Source organism: Heterocephalus glaber, unplaced genomic scaffold, assembly GCF_053883595.1.
Source record: "Heterocephalus glaber isolate CG9 unplaced genomic scaffold, H.glaber_assembly_v1.0 deba00000347, whole genome shotgun sequence".
NCBI lineage: Eukaryota > Metazoa > Chordata > Mammalia > Rodentia > Bathyergidae > Heterocephalus > Heterocephalus glaber.
Genome location: NW_028258143.1, coordinates 8732968 through 8751411, shown reverse-complemented (window position 1 = coordinate 8751411; position 18444 = coordinate 8732968). Strand labels below are relative to the sequence as shown.

The 18444-nt window shown below is 34.7% G+C and overlaps 1 protein-coding gene across 6 annotated transcripts in view; it reads right to left on the bottom strand.

Moving 5' to 3' along the window:
- LOC110343870 (uncharacterized) overlaps positions 1-18444 on the bottom strand; it is a 217266-nt gene that overhangs the window by 18171 nt on the left and 180651 nt on the right. For all 6 annotated transcript variants that reach the window (XR_015445980.1, XR_015445979.1, XR_015445978.1 and 3 more), the window contains one exon: positions 17538-17614. The gene's annotated coding sequence lies outside the window, so the exon portion shown is untranslated. The remainder of the gene's footprint in view (positions 1-17537; positions 17615-18444) is intronic.

The window sequence follows — 18444 nt, the reverse complement described above, 5'->3', positions numbered from 1 at the left end:
TTCAGCAGCTATATCAGTGTGTTCTTCAATTTAACTCAGACCTGTTCAGAGTAAGCTATCAGACCTGCCACTGGGAGGACAGAGAAGACGGGGCTCCAGAAACATCCGTCTCCTCTGTTTGCTATATAGGTAATCTGCAAATAATACTTTTAATTTTTCCTTGTTTTTTGGATTTTTAAACTTTTATTAGTACATATTTGTAGTACATAATGATTATATTCATTGTGAGGAATTGTTATGTATACTTAAGACATTTCAATTCTTACGTATTCTCTCCACCTCCTTTTCATTTTGTCAGCATTAGATTCATTTATGCATCTTATAAGACCTTATAAAATTAATAATCGTATATGCAGATACAAAACCAGACTAGTAGGCCAAAAAACATACAAAACATATAAGACAATTATACTAACTCAAGGTATACTTTTAGATATATTGTCTATGTGGATTACAATAACACTTTTTCCTCTCTCTTTTTTCCTATTATTTCTCTTTTATTTGTACTTTATTTATATATTAATTTTTCCATGTAAGAGAAACGATGCAATATTTAAACTTATGTGCCTGATTTACTTCACTTAACATTATGGTCTCAAGGGGCATTCATTTTCCTACAAATAACTCAAGTTTATTCTCCTGTATAGATATGCATTAAGTATGGTTACGCATACATCACTGTGGTATGATGTCTTTAACTCTTTAGGGATAATACCTGGAAGGGGAATAGCTGAGTTAAATGGAATTTCTACTTTTTTGTGAGAAATCTTCATACTGATTTCCATAGTGGTTGTATCAAGTTGTATCGGGTTTCACTCCTACCAACAATGAAGAATGGTTCCTTTCTCCCCACAGCCCCTTCAGTATTTGTTTTTGGTTGATTTCTTGAAGGTAGCCATTCTTTGTTAATTTTTTCTTTATATTTCTTCATAAGCATTACTTCTTTGTTTTTCTTGTTTTTGCTAGTTCCAAAAGTATTATATCAAACATAGTGGTATTATCATATATATGGAATATTATTCATAAACTTATAGAAAATGCACAAAAAGATCCAATTGTGTATTTGAGCTCTATTTTTTGGTAATATTTTCTGAATCCATCTAATAAAGTTTTCTATTGATACTGTTTTACTAAGTATTTTTCTGGTGTATTTATTAAAATAATCATGGGTATTTTTCCTATAGACCATAAATGTGAGTTAATGAGTATTTGTATCAAAACATCTTTTCATTTTTGAAATAAGCCACATTTGATCATGATGCATTTTTAAATAAACAAATAAATGAAAGTTTTATTTATTAAGCGAAACATTTAGGATTTTTCTCATCATTGTTTATATGTGAAATCAACCTATAATTCTGTGTACTTGAACTATCATTTCCTACTATAAAAATCAGGGCTACTGAAGGATTAAACAGTAAAATATAAATATTGTTTCATAACTGTTCATAACTCTTTAAAAACAAGTAGACAGGGCTTGGGTTGTGGCTCAGTGGTGGAATGCTCGTCTTACATGGGCAAGAACCAGGGTTCCATCCCCAGCACTGAAAATAAAGAAATAAACAAAATAGCACAAACACAGTAGACAGATGTAAAAAATAATCTACATTTACAAGTCTCTGACAAGACATGAATCAAAATAGAAAACAGTGAAAAACAAACAGGGTAATCTATTGACAACTTTTAACCTGACAACTCTTATCATTTCAAAAGGGGAATAAACCTAGCCTCTAGATATGTGCAGTTTAAATGATATTATTAAATAATAAAAGGCTTTTACACTTTTGGAAGAAAACCAACTAGTATAAAACACAAAACACACACACACACACACACACACCTGCTTAAGCACAAAGAGGAGAGTACAGACCCCCAGCCCATCTTTTTATTACAGTGACCTGATGATAGGAAGACCTGGAAACACTGACCTGACTGAATATGTTCCCAAGGTTGTTGGAACACAGCTAGGTTCTCAGAGAGAGATTTGGTAGGGAAAAGAGGGGAAACAGCAAAACCAGAGTTCTTCCAAATTTTGAATAAAAATTTAAATGATAATCTGCATGTTTTAGAACACCTTAAGTACCATTCTCTGTGATTGTTTATCGGTGTCAGTGAAAGAAATAAAACAGAGGCTGTATAGTGTTGCCTTGGCTTTTTCTGACCTAATTAGCCTCAGTTCAAGGTGGTGGGGGCAGGGACAGGGGGAGTCTATTCAGTGAGTTGAGCTGGAAGAAGCCCAGACAACCTGAAACTCAGGCTGCTGTCCCTGCTCTTGTCACCCAAGAGTGTTGGCCCTGCCTAAAGGCAGCAGTAAAGAAATCAAAACTTGTACTTATTTCATGTTAAGAGCTGTCCAGCCTTTTCCATCTTTTCTTTTTAATTTTTTTCTTTATGATTTGAATAAACTTACTCATGATGGGTGATTTCTGTGCCTTGATATTTTGATTACAAGTACACAGATTTAAATTGCTAGTCTCTTGTCTTTTTGTGGAAAAGGAGAATGATGAAGCAGGTCTTTAACCAACATTTTCGTGTTCTTTAGTAGTTATTATAATAGTCACATTATAATTCTCTTAGTGAAAAATTCATGTTTCCATAAATAAATTTTTCATCAAGATTTTCAAATTTGGTCTTGAGACTTGGTGCAGTGGTAGCCAAGAGGCCTAACATATATGAGGTCCAGGTTCAATCACCAGTACTACCAAAATAATCAAATTACTTAAGATAAATTTAGTCACAGTAGCCCCACTATTCTTATCCCTTGATATGCCTGTGGAAAATCTCCTTTATATGCTACATTTTGTAATACTGACATTTACAATATTTTTTCTTTATCTAGATTGCCAGAAATTGTATGTCTTATCATGCTCAAAGGACTGAGATTTTTATTTTATTAATTCTGTATATTGAGTTTTTGTTATTTTCTCTGGCCAGGACTCCCTTGAATAACCATCTGCAGCTGCAAGAAAAGTTAGTAACATGAGCATTGGTCTGCCAAACTGTATAATGTATTTAATTTGCCATTGACAAGAGGAAGTAAAGAGTTAGGGTTAGCCAACTGAGATGTCTGCCACCAAGTAATTCTTCCAAGTGCCTAAATTTGAGTTTTCTTTCTTTCAATAAGCTCTTAAATCTTTCTGCAATTCAAGGAAACATTCAGGCTTTATTTATCTCTTTTTGTTTCAATCTACTTTTTCATTGCTGGGACTCTGTTTAAAAGATAATGGTATAGAGCCGGGGATTTAGCTCAGTGATTCCACTGCCTGCCTCGCAAGCACGAAATCCCGAATTCAATCCCTGGTACTAAAAAAAAAAAGATACTCGTATACTAGCTCATTTCTTTGTATCTCTTAATTTTCTCTTAGTTTTTCCAAGTCTTTATTATTTATTGGTGTCTCTCCCCCACACCCTAAGTAAAAAATCTCCCCAAGATATTCTTATTTGCTACATGACATTTCAGCTGTATTAGTTCTATCCACTGATTTCATTTTAATAATTACAATTACATTTTAATAATTTCAATTTTAATAATTTAAAAATTTTAGACTCATTATCTTCTAATACTGCTTCAAAAATCCTTGTTACACTTTCCTTTTATCACATCCTCTCTGTAAGAAAATTCTTGTTTTTATAAGATTTAATATTTTAGAGCAGTTTTAAGTTCATGTCAAAATTATTCACAAGCAAAGTATACAGATGTCCCACATACTTCCTCCCTTATTTGCCTAACCTCCCCTATTATCAACATCCTCCACCAAAGTGGAACATTTGTTACAACTGATGGACCTGATCAACACATCATTTTTCACCAAAGTTCATAGCTTACACTAGGGTATAATCTTGTTTTTGTATATACTATCGGTTTGAGCAAATATAAAATGGCATATACTCTTTATTACAGGATCACATAGAGAACTTTCAATGCTCTAAAAACTGTGCTCTGTGTAGATGTCCTCCCTCCCCCCAACCCACGGCAACTCTGAGTATTTTTATTGTCTCTATAGTTTGACTTTTTTCTCAATGTCATATAGTTAGAATCACATAGTATGTAGACTTTTTAGATTGCCTTCTTAACTTAGAAATATGCATTCAAGTTTCTTTACTCTCTTAGCATGAAGACAGCTGATTTCTTTTTAGCACTGAATAATATTCTATTACCTGGATGTACCATAACTTATTTATCCATTCACCTACTAAAGGATATCTTGGTTGCTTCCAAATTCAGAAAATTATAAAAATGCTGTAAATAACATATTCACATGCAAGTTTTTAAGTATACATAAAGTTTCAACTCATATAGATAAGCATCATGAAGTGTAGCTGATAGATTCTTTGCTAATTGTGCCACATTTTATAAGAAATCACCAAACTATCTTCCAACGTAGTTATACCATTTTGCATTTCTACTACCAATGAATAAATGGTTTCTGTTGCTCCACATCCTGACTGGCATTTGTTGTTGTCAGTACCCTTGATTTTGGCTGTTCTAGTAGGTGTGTGATGGTACCTTATTGTTTTAATTTGCACTGTCCTAATAGCACATAATGTAAAACATCATTTGTTGTCACCTGTGAAATTTCTTTGGTGAGGTATCTACCTGTTTTTAATCAGGAAATGTGATTGTCCTGGCCCCAATCCTGACTAGTCTCAACTGGTGATGTTGGCCTCTTTATTTACCACAGTTTCTTTAATGTAAAAATTGTCATAAAACTATTTCTTGGTACTGTGAGGCTGAAAGACAGTATTTGCATAAACATCTACTGCACAGAAGGAAATAGGCACTAAGTTCTCTTTCTGCCATTCAATTAAAATCTCAAATCAAATATTACTTCTTCACTGAAGCCTTCCTCTAGTATTCAGATCTTTCTATGTTCTGATTGAGGAATCTTAGGTATTTAAATTATTTTTTGTTTGTTTGTTTATTTTTTGGTACCGGGGCTCAATCTCCGGACCTTGCACTTGTGAGGCAGGCAGCGGAGACACTGAGCTAAATCCCTGGCCCCAGAAATTATTTCTATGAAATTAAAATATATTATAATTTCAAGTGATCTTAGACATCTGCTCAGCTTCACCTTTTGTAGTAACGTGCATGGTCACTGGGTAAGTCAAAAGCAGGGTAAAAATAGAAGCCATATATTAAATCAGACAGCACACTATGCATCATTCTATAATAAATTATACTTTTCTCTTTTCTAAAGACTGCTGCCTCATCTCATTTGTGGTGCCTGCACAGCCAAGTCATAAATTCATCAGGACATTTATTCATTCATTCATTCATTCACTCGCTAACTTATCCATCAATATGTATATTGATCATGTATATAAATCAGACACCATTCTGGAGTCTGTGTGTATAAAAATAAAAAACAAATGGAGCAGCTCTTAAGTTTTATATATATCCAATTATAACACTAATTGCATACCAAGCAAGTAATTAATTAATAAATACTTGTTTGATTGATTGACCTTTAGAGACAACTGCATCTAGCAATAACTAAATAAGCAATGGTTTAGGATTTTGATTTCAAAGTGAAAAAAGACAGCTAGCCCTTTCCTCTATTGCTTATTGCTTTTGCCTTTGGATCAAGCTATTTCTCTTAGTTATTCAGAATAAGTTTTTTCCCAGGGCATCTTCAAGATTAAAGCACATTGCTTGATTATGTTTTCTCAACCAGTTCATAAGATATATCCAGACATTTAAATGCAAGAAATCAGCTTTGGATGAAGTTTGATATTCTTGATGCATAACAAAAGCTAACATAAGCTAACTGTCAAGAATATATAAAAGTGGTTCCATACCTTATATCATACAAGAAATGTGCTGCAATGATTAATATTGTGCACTAAAAATTATTATAGCCCCCTATACTATTAGGAAAACTGACTTTTAATTATATATTTAAGACAGATTAGTTTTGGTTAGATTAATCTTTGGTGAATTGTCTTGGTATATGAAATAGGAAGCTTCTTTATTGTATGTATCCCTACTGATCTCCTGGTATTTGGAGAACAGGTATGGCAAGAAAATGTTGTGCTTGAAAAATAAAAACTAAAAAAAATTTTAAAAAAAGAAAATGTTCTGTTTGTATCCTGCACATGGGAAGAGTGCCAGCTAAGGCTAGAAACTGTGGACTTTCTAGGACCAAAGTAAATGGAGGCACAGTCTCTTCATAGATTATATGCAAACACATGTGTGTAAATATGTGTGTGCAAATAAACTTGAAAACAAATAAAATAAAAGCCATCTATAAAAATCCAAGAGCCAATATCATACTAAATGGTCAAAAACGGAAATCCTTCACACTAAAATCAGGAAAAAGACAAGGATGCCCACTATCACAAATCCTGTTCAATATAGTTTTGGAAACATTAGCCACAGTGATTAGACAAGAGAAAGAAATAAAAGTAATGAATGATAGGAAATGAAGAAGTCAAATTGTCATTATTTGCAAATGACATGGTACTCTATATAGAAGACACCAAGAACTCCACCAAAAGACTTCTATACTTGATAACCACATTCAGTCAAGTAGCTGGATACAAGGTCAACACACAAAAATCAATAGCTTTCCTCTACACAAACAACAGACTCACTGAGAGAAAAACAGGGCAAACGATTCCTTTCACAATAGCATCCAAAAAACTGAAATACCTAGGAATCAACCTAACAAAAAAAATCAAAGACCTCTTCTTTGAAAACTATAGCACTCTGAAAAGAGAGATTGAAGGTGATACCAGAAAATGGAAAGACATCCCTTGCTCCTGGGTAGGAAGGATTAATATAGTGAAAATGGCCACACTTCCAAAACTGCTATAGAGATTTAATGCAATCTCAATTGAAATTCTAGCAGCATACTTCATGGACCTCGAGAAAACAGTTCAAAAATTCACTTGAAATTAGAAGAGACCCAGAATAGCAAAAGCAATTCTAGGCATCAGAGACATGGCAGGGCATATCACAACCCCCAACTTGAAACTATGCTACAAAGCTACTGTGATAAAAACAGCATGGTACTGGCAAAGAAACAGACCTGAGGACTAGTGGAACAGATTAGAAGATACAGAAAGAACTCCAGACACACTCAGTCATCTCATCTTCAACAAAGGTTCCAAACACCCTCACTGGAGGAAAGATAGCCTCTTTAATAAATAGTGCTGGAGAAATTGAGTTTCAACTTGCCAAAGATTAAAACTAGAACTATATCTCACCATGCACTAAACTAAAATAAAAATGGATTAAAGATCTAAATATTACAACAGAAACACTGAACCGGCTGAAATAGATGTTAGGTAGAACTCTTAAAGGCATTGGTGTAGGAAAAGATTTTATGACCAAAACCTCAGTTGCCTGTGAACTAGCCCAAAGAATCCATAAGTGGTGTAGGAAAAGATTTTATGAACAAAACCTCAGTTGCCCATGAACTGGCACAAACAATCATCAAGTGGGATCTCTTCTTATTAAAAAGGTTCTGCACAGCAAGAGTAACCACCAATAGTGTGAAGAGACAAGCTACAGCATGGGAAAATTTTTTCACCTGCTATTCCTCAGACAAAGGTCTACTATCTTGAATCTATAAAGAACTTTAAAAAATCATACCTCACAAATTTAAAGACTCAATCCAAAAATGGGCATCTGAAATAAAAAGACATTTCTCAGACAAAGAAGTAGAAATAACAAATAAACATATGAAAAAATGTTCAGCATCTCTGGTCATTTGAGGGATGCAAATGAAAACAACCCTAAGATCCCACCTTATCCCAGAAAGAATGGCTGCTATCATGAAATCAACCAATAACAAATCCTGGCGGGGCTGTGAGGAAAGAGGAACCCTGTTCCACTGCTGGTGGGAGTGTAGACTGGTGCAACCACTGTGGAAATCAGTATGGAGATACCTCAGAGAACTAGGCTTAGAGGTCCCATTTGACCTAGCTATTCCCCTGCTGGGCATCTTCCCCAAAGAATTAAAAGAATCATACTACAGTGATATATGTGCACCCATGTTCATAGCAGTACAATTTGTAGTAGCTAAAACTTGGAAGCAGCCCAACTGCCCATCAACTGGAGACTGGATAAAGAAGATGTGTGTGGTTTTTTTTTTTATAAAGTGGAATACTACTCAGCCATAAATAATGAGAAATTAGAGACATTTATATCTAAATGGGTGTACATTGAGGTGATATTCTTAAGAGAAATAAATAGGACACAGATGTATAAATACCGAATAGTTTCTCTAGTGTGAGACACTGAAAGCGTAAATAAGGACTAAATGGTATAATAGATAATGTGAAATAGGAAGAAAGGGGCCAAAAGGCGAAGGGGAATTGTGAGGGTAAGGGAAAGGAAAGAACGGAATGGAACTGGTATGAGAAAATGAGAAAACGGAGCCAAATTCCCTGTACATAGTGAGGGATGGAGGGGTTGAAGGGGGGTCAGGGGAATGGGGAAAAAATAAGAACCAAGAGAGATTATGTAAAGGTCCCAATTTTCAGTGATGAATGTCATTATATTGTATACCTAATATGTCCCAATAAAATTAATTTTTTAAAAAAGAAAACACATGTGTGCACACCACATATAGTCACAAACACTCATCACCAAGGGACTGGCTTCAGGCTGTGCACATTTTCTATCCTTATCACCCTCTCTGACACTAATTCTCATCACTGCCCCTTTATGCTTGGCAGCAAAATGATCTAATGAATCATGACAGCCCTAAGAATAATGTTAATTTTTTTCTAGATGGAAGAATAGAGAGTGCTGTGATGGAGAGTTTACAGGATTGGAAACATATAGGAAGAGGTATATTTCTCATTGAGTGATAGGTATTCTCAAGAGAATGTCCAAATTCTGATTCCATCTTCTGAGATTCAACGTGGTATCTGGTTCATTTTGGAAGATCAGTAAGGGAAAGCTGTTAATGCTATCATCTCATTATTATCAACACCCACCCTGAAGAAAGAAGGTGCAAAAGTAAGAAATTAATCTATTTAGAATACTGGCTACTTAGTTTACACAGATAAAGAATTATATATCACAATGTGGCGATGTGTCCCACTTTTCTTTGAATTAATGTAGACTGCTGAATTGTACCCTCCCACCAAATTCTATCCCTTGCTCTATTTATGACAGGTGTCCACTACCCAAGGATTTGAAACAACTTTAATGACCTTGATTTTTTTTTTTGTTTTTGCTCTCTCTTTCCTTGTGCCTCTCCCTTTGCCTCCTCATTAACCTTTTATTTCTCTAGGCATCATTCTTCTTTTCCTATAGCATTTCTGCCTCTCTCTCTCTCTCTCTCTCTCTCTCTCTCTCTGTACCAGGGACCGAACTCTGGTCCTTGTGCTTGCGAGGCAGGCAGTGGCACCACTGAGCTAAATCCCTGGGCCTCCTATAGAATTTCTCTTAGGTCGAAAATGTCAACTGAGTCATATCCAAAACACTAAAACTAGATCCCCTTTTCTGGGATGATGATGATGGTGATAATAAGAGTTATTCATACTTTTGAATACTTAAAACATTTTGGTCATTTTTGAAAACAATATTTCTTTATTCTGGTTACTTTTAAACATGTTTTAAACATTACCATGTTTAATTTTCCCAATGGCCTTATGAGGTGGCTATTGACAATTTGCCTTTTTTACATATGGGTAAAATGAGGCAGAGGAGGGAAAGTTATTTGCCTAAGATATAAAACAAAAAATCCTGTAATTATCAAAACTCGATTTCTCTAATTCAAAAGTCCATAACAAGAAGGAATGCCACGTCTCTTTTTCTGGAGCCTCTAGGGTATAAATTTTGCCAGTTTGGAATGTATGGTAAGGACCTCTGACATTACAGCATCCCACAGTGAAATGTCACAGGCCAGGCATGTCACCACTTTACAAATAGATTCTGCTGCAACACAGCAGCAGCTGAGCTTACAGTTGCTCACAAGTATGCCTGGAACAAACATAGCTGCAATAATTATTTTATGTTCATGTTATTTACCAAGAGGAACCATGCTCAGTTGTCCCCAGGAAAGATGGCATTGACAAGTTTTTACATTCAACATTTAGTGAATAAATCCATGGTCTATATGAATCCCATTGTCTTGAAAGTGAGGGAAATAAAACCACCGAGGGCCTCATTGACTTCAGAATTATGAGAAGTTCCTGACTATATTACAGACTATATATCCAAATAAATTCCTGATCACTCCACAATATGTCAATTCTAAGTATCTGCACACCCACGTCAGTTGCTCCTTGGAGGCTATTTTTCTATACAGAACATGCTTTTGGAAATTAAAGTACGTGATGAGAAAGCCTTGTGAAGCTGAGCATGATGGGAGTTTGGGGGTGGGCAGGTATTCTGTAGGCATCCAAGAAATTCTGAACATAGAGTCTGAGTCACTTAAAAGTTATAATCCTATAATGCATGAATGGCTGTCAGTGGAGGCCTGGCATAATGAAATTCCTCAAAGGCCCTTAGGAAACAGGGAATAAGATCTGAGCATCTCTGCTTTGGACATTATTAGTACTTCAGACAAAGTGAGTAAAATGGTGATTATGGTTTTGCTAGGCAATGATATTAGATGAGCAGCCATATTTTTATTTTAAAAATGTCTAATTACAAAAGTTACATGGGTATATTGCATAAAACAAAATTTAAAAACAAAAGAGAAAAAAACTATAATACCAATAACAAAACAATGTTATCATTTTATATATATATATATATCCAGATTATTTCCTATTTATTATTTCAATGTCATTTAAATATTTTCTATAAACTAAGTATAAGAACTGGGAAAATAGATTTTCTTATCTATATGTAGTATGTCTATTTAATTCTAATGAAAACTGTGATCATAGGTTTTATACATGTTAACCTTATTTTTTCACTCAATAATGATTATAATATGAACATCTTTCCATGTAAACACACAATCTTAGAAATATAATTTTAATGACTATGTATCATTACATTTTATGGCCAAGTGAATTTTTAACCCAAACTTTATTTTGTATTTTTGTGAGTTTCTAGCTTTTCCCCTATTGAAAATATCCTGTTAAATACCTTTGTAATAATTGTCTACATTGAATTAGATAAATAATTAAATGAAGATTCCATGGATCGAGAGAATGAATTATCAACATAATAAGTACAGTTTTAAGGTTTAACATAGGCTCCAAATTTTCCTCCAAATATTTATTTAAGCTGCAAAATTTCAATCAGGGGATACAAATATGTATTTCTCCTCAACTTTGATAATCTTGAGCAATTTAATTAGAACAATTCTTTTGGCAACTTTTATGAAAAGATATTACCTTATTTGGTTGTACTTTGTATTTATTTGATGAGTAATTGAATAATTTTTCATAAGCATATTGGAATCTAAACATTTCTCCAGCATATATGGAGACCCAGTAAAATAATATGTCAACCAAATCCTGGTCTCACTTTCCGCTTAGGAGATAGGGCTTTTAAGAAGTACTGTAATGGAAACTCCTCTTCCTCCTCAACATCAGGGAAGATCACATGGTTCTGGTCCAGAATGTAAGAAGTCTGAGCTGTTATTTCTTTCTTTCTGGCCTGTTTCCAAGAAAAGGCCTTACTGAGAGTCATTCCTGGTTCTTGAATGAAGCTGGTTCAGAACATCTTCCCTAATTCTCCACTTTACTCCTATCTGCTTAACTGGCTTTTTTACTTAGCATGTCACTACAGAGATTAGTTTGAGCCTACCTTCTGCATAAAATCATAAAAAAAATCCCAAACAATCTCAGTAAAAATAAGCAGTGTGCATGACTGAACTTACTTAGGTACTACTATGACCTGTGAAGTGGGTTAATTCTCATTATGATTATACAGATTATAAAACTGAAATACAAATAAGCTAGTTAAATTGATCAGTTTAACACATTAGTGAATAGTAAATCCTCTATGTGAATAGAAGAAGTCTGGTGCCAGAGCCTTTGTGTAAATATAAACATTGTGGCCACCCCACCCTCTAAGTAGCAGGCTTGTTGCTGTTCTGTCCTGGACAGAGATGTTGACTCAATTTAAATGGTCACAGTCTCTGAAGTTCAGCTGATAATTTAAAAGCAAGAATTGGCCAAGATCAACTATAATACTATCCTGAAAGTGATTATTTTCAACTTCTCAGAATTCTCTTGGTTCAGACGAAATTATTATCCCTATAAAGACTTCTTGAATTCAGATATACATTAGATTTTATTCTAAATAGAATAATAATATAATTTCTTAAGACATAGGATTTTACTGCTTTAAGCATGAATGAAACCTTAAGGCCACAGCTATGTTTTGGGTGCTTATCAGAAGAAAGTTCTTGATAATTATTTATAAAGGGTGCTGTAGCAATAAAGCCACAAAACAAGAATTCACAAAGGAGTTATGAGTGGAACAAATATTTCAAGGAAGGGTATTTTCATTGGAAAAAGGAAACAAAGCTCAAATAAATACATAGGTATTCATAAGGACTTTTAGGCAAGCCACAGTGATCTGTCACTGAACCCCTGGGATACATACACACATTGTTACCAGCCCCAAAACCTGTCTGCCCCATCACCTAGATGTAAACTGAACTCTTTTATTCCACCTTATTGTTATAGAATAGACCTAAAAAATAACCCCAAACACAAAACCCTCTGTACTACCTGGGTTCAGTAACTATTGAATGAAATATTTATTTTAAAATTTGAATAAGATTTGGAGTCCATGAACAATAAAACTACTCTGGTTGTGAGAATTATGATATGTGGTGTATAAAAAAGCAAAAAGATTATTTTGATGAACCATTTCTAACAAAAATACACCTTATATTGAGAGGAACTATTTGCTCAGAAAATGATAATTTCCATTTTAAATGAATCTGAGATTTCAACTATTTTTAGTGGTACAAAATTTTTACAACCTTTGACTCAGTACCTCCTACTAAACACATCCTTTCAAAAGCATGAAATGTTGAAGGTCTGTCTGTATTATTCAAACCAGCAATTAGAACCAGATGTTATTGCACTTTATATTTAGACACCACATTTCAATATCTAAAAAAGAAAGAATACTCATGAAGGACAGAGAGAATAATTTATAAATGCAATTAAAGCATATTGTTTAGACTCCTTCTCACTAATTTACCTGATTGCAAAGTAAAATTAAATGAATTCATATTTAAATGTAAAATTGGGCCAATGAGTAATGGAGTTTTAAAAACTGTGTGTATAAGAAAAAGAAGATGCCAGGTTTACAATTGTTGTGTCAGATACATTCTTTATTCATTTTATACCTTTACTATAATGTCTTCTATCTCTTTTGTAAGGCAGTCAAACTCTAGATAAGCTGATGGATACACTTCATTTTAAAGAAAATATGTGGACTGATTATAAAAATCAGCTTGAAACTACATGTTGTATACAGAAGCAAAGCTTTAGTAGGGATCTAGAAATGTGGAAAGTATCATGTTTTTCCTTAAGCTTGGAATGTTTTACTTTTAAGAAAATAATGGAATGGGAATACAATGTTCCAACCAACACCACTTGAAAAAACATATATAGAGAATAGGAACAGGCATGACATACATATGAAATAAAATTCACTCTTTAAGTTTGGTTACCTTATTGATTCTTAAAAAGAATAGAGTGGCTAAGTATTCTTCCCCTCCAATTATCAAATAATCTTGTAAGTACTTGTCTTAAGTAAGTCAAAACAGTATGGCATTGTCATGGCAGTAGTTTTATGAATTATGGTTTTTTGCTTTGGCTAATATGAAGAGGCTGGCTTTTTCAGAGTATATACCTATGGCTAGTCACACAGAGACAAATGAGTTTGTCATTGTATCCTGCAATCAATTGTTAGCCCAATGTCATGACATATGCAGAGGGTTGAGAATTAAACCAGTCAACATGTAAATGTTGCTATTATGGCTTGTGTCTAGATGTCCCTCCAAAGCCTCATGTGGTCATAGGCGGGGCTTTTTAGAGGTGGCTGGATCTAGGGTGTGTGAATTAGGGTGTGATTAGAATTAGGACTGTGTGGTAGTGTATTAGTTCACTAATTGGTTTATCATGGTTCTGGGTATGAGTAACAGGAAGCTCCTAACTGGATATAGGTGGTTCCACCCAAAAGCTTGTACCCTGGATGAAATAAAAGGAAAGTGGAGACTTGCTGCTGCTGCTGTCTGCTACTTTGCTGCTTCCTCCTTGCCCTGGCATGGACTGTTTCTTTTCCTCCATGCGTCTCTGCCATGCCACCTTGCCTTAGAGCCACACTATGGACTGAAACTTCTACAAACTGTGAGCTAAATAAACCTTTCCTCCTTTAATTGGTGAGTATCATGTATTTTGCCTCAGCAATGAGAAAAGTAAGCAAGACAGAGTTTGGTACTGGATAAGTGGGGTCAGGTCATTGCTGTGATGCTAGCTTGGCAATGAGATTCAGTAACCTTTGGAAATAGCTTAGGGGAAGAATTTGGAAAGGTTTGGAGATGCTGGCTAAAGAAGCAGCTCTAGAATCCTTAAGCTGAACTTGATGGGAGATTCTGGTCTGACCTCAGAAGACCAGAATGCTGATAGAAATGCAGTCAGAAAAGACTCAGGAGGTTTCAGTAATAACAAGCACTGCACTGGTAGTTTTACCCCAGACCATGTGTGTTATACTTTGGCTGAAAATTTGTCTACATTTTGCTCATGTCCAGAGACTTGGCAGGAGACCAAGATTAAGTGCAGCGGACTAATGAATGTGGTGGAAGAAATTTCAAGGCAGTTTAATGTTGAGGCAGTGGCATGGCTACTGTTGGGGTTTTTAGCCAGATTTATATTGAGAATCAAGAGCAAAAGCCTCAAAAGAATGGTTTGAAAAATTCTGAGTTTGGCCAGAAAGAAAGCTCCAATAAAATTGTAGCCTGTAAACATGAAACAAAGGAGTATATGTTTGGTGAAAATATTAGCAATAAAAAGCCAAGTATTTTGAAAGAGAAGAGTAGAAAAGATGGCCTGAGGACATCACAACCAGGAGGAACTCCACCCTTTGCAGCCTCAAATTGCAAAGGTGAAAGACTTTGCTTTGAGAAGAAAGCCCCTGGACACCATATTCCAGAATGGCTGAGACCTAGAGAATTTGTTCCTCCAGATTGGGTTAATAGTACTCAGCAATGATGGAACTCTTTCTGACACCTACAGCCAAGAAAGAAGGAAGCATGATTACATCAGATTCTTTATGAATCCAGATCCTTTTGGATCGCTGGTAAACGTTAATTCTGCTGGCTCTTCACAAGATATCTGATAAACAGACAGCATCTGTCTCTACATCATACTGGCAATTGGGAAAACAGCAATGGTCCTCTTTCTGCAGATCACCTGTCTTTTCCTCCATATTTTTAGTGCAAAACATATTAAATGAATTTTCATTAGAATAAAATACTTCTGTTTTATTGAATTGAGAAAAATCACTTGCTGAAAATTATTACATATGTATACATTTTTAATGCTGAGATATTTGCAAAAACCAAAATAAGAAAAACAGAGACCTTAAGAACTTGGAAAAAATATCTTGGACCAAACAACTATTAGATTCATGGTGAAAATATCCACAATAACATCAGCATCTAAAAAAATGCTATTGGTTTAGAATGTTAAGGATATAACATTGCCCTTCAAAAATATATCCTCATGGGGCTGGGGATTTAGCTCAGTGGTTTCGCCACCTGCTGCGCAAGCACAAGGATCCGAGTTCGATCCCCGGTACCAAAAAAAACCAAAAAAACCCCACATATATATATATATATATCCTCATGATTGATCTCAAGTGCCCTTTCACTTCAGACTACACCAGGGAGACACATACTAGCATGAACAGTTCCTCTTCTGGGGACTGAGCTCTACCAAGGGACAGTCCCTTTAATAGGTACTATACTCTAGTTCACAACTTTCAGCTGGATCAGCTTGCTAGGTAGGAAATGATGTTATTTACAGCAGACTTTTATTCTTTCTAGTCTCTAAAATCTCTAATTATATTCTCCTATAATTTCAAAGGTTATGAGTAGGAGTTGTTGATACCACAAAATATGAAGTTAAAGTCCCATAATTCTATGTCACTGAAAATAAATAAGAGGAACCACTGTTTCCTCTTTATTTCCACGGATGTTACAAAAGAATTATCCTCATTAGACATAAGGAAATGTGGGAGAGGGTGAGGGAAACTAAAGAAATAGGGTTGATGAATATGATCCAAGTGTATTATATGCATATATGAAGATACCACATTAAAATCCAATGTTTTGTGGAATTAATATTCTCTAATAAAATATATTTTATAAAAGGAGTTATCCTTAAATGATTCTGAAAAATGTAGATTGATTTGGAAATATCAAATATTGAATTGAAGGCAATTCTGAATTTGGAGTATATATGATATAGATCAGTCTGGTTTTGGGTATCACTTATTTCAATTTTCTGAATACTCTCAGGCTCCTGGTGCTACTGCTTCCTTCTCTCACAAATCTCTTATGTATAAGGAAAGCACCAGGCAACACTAAAACTTTTGTCTGAATTTTATAATAGTAAGACTTTTGCTGTAAAAGTAATTTTCATGGAGAGAAAAAAAAATCAAATGATTGACAGTCTCAAAGAAAATTCTTACAGTGCTTACACTTACAAAGAGGAGGAATTTTGAATGATTCTGCCCTTCTGTACTATCCTCAATTTCTTCATGAGCTAATCCTCCCATAGTCAGTGAGAATCTTTTTCTTAATATAGTGATTCTCTGACTCCACCCAAGACTTTCCCAATCAAAATCCTTAAGAGTAGAAAAAGAATGCTTCCTACACATTCTTCTCATTGAGGAAAGCCTCCCCTAACCCCAGAAATTAAGCACCACTTAATTTCCAGTGCTTGATAGAATGCCATAGGAAGCTAGCTCTAAAGGAGGGTAGTTTCTCTTTTCATTTTAAACCAGTGAGAAATAATATCAGCAGACTTATTTTATTTTGAAATAAAATTTCCCTCTGGTGCATTTTAAGCAATTATGAGGGCCTAAATAATGAAAGTACTGTATAGGCGCCTCAAGTTCCCCATCTTCTTCCAATAAAGTTTGTGATCCCTACTTGAGAAGACATTATGTAAACTTGCAGTTTTCAGCATACAAGGCTGACGTTAAGTGACACCAAGGAAGGGGAGAATGGATCGGAAATCTATAAATGTAAAGGTTTTGAAATAAAATGGTTGTTTTATTTTGGTGTTGTTATAACAGAATACCGAAGACTGAATACTGCAGCTTGTGAAGAAAAGAAATATATCTGATGCAAGAGTAGAGTCCTGCATCTGGGTCCAATGGTAGAGGTGGAAAGGCAAGGAAATATTTATGGTAGAGGAAGAGGCAGAACTTATTACTCTTATCAGGAACTAATACCCATGAGCCTTTATGACCTTACCATATCTAAGAGTCCCCCTCCACCAGCATCAGTGTATTGAGATTAGGTTATACTTTGGAAAACACATTCAAACCATACCAAGTAGCTTATACTAATATGGGCATCCCTTACCTGAGCATTAAGAAGAGAAGCAGAAGGGCCTGGGATTTAGCTCAGTGGTGCCACCACCTGCCTCGGAAGTGCAAGATCTTGAGTTAGATTCCCCCAGTATGGGAAAAAAAAAAAAAAAAAGAAGAGAAATAGAATGTCAAAAGGCAGATATTACCCGTCTTCAAAATTTACCATAAAGCTAAAGTAAACAACACAGTATGGTACTAACAAAAGAATACACAAATAGATCAATGGAATAGAATAGATCCACACAAATATAATCAACTGACTATTAATAAAGGAACAAAGGTAATTTAATGGAGAAAACATGGTTTTTTAAATGTGTACCAATTCCCCACAATGAATGTAATCATAATATACTACAGACATCTAGTAATGATTTTTTTTAATCTTTAAAGGATAGATTTTGCAACAAACACTGCTAGAACCAAAACTGCAAAAAAAAAAAAAATCTAGACATAGAAGAAATTTTAGGTTAACTTAGGTTTAACAAAGAATTTTTTAAATACAACATCAAAAGCATGATCTGTGAAAGAAAAAATTAAGTTGCACTGGATTAAAATTAAACTCTTCTCTGTGACAGACACTGATAAGAAAATGAAAAAACAAGCTACTTCCTAGGAGAAAATATTTGCAAAAGACATATTTGTTCAAAGATTGTGATACACATATACAAAATATTTTTAAATTTAACAGAAAGAAAAATAACAATCCAAGCCAGACACATGCCTGTAATCCCAGCACTCTTCGAGGTGAAGCAGTAGGATAACAAGTTCAACCCCAGCCTGGGCAACTTAGCAACTTAGCAAGCTTCTTTCTCGAAAAAAAAAAATTAAAAAGGCTAGGAACGTTTTCAGTATGAAAGCTTCAGGTACAATCCTGATTATGGGGGAAATGAAGGAAAGGA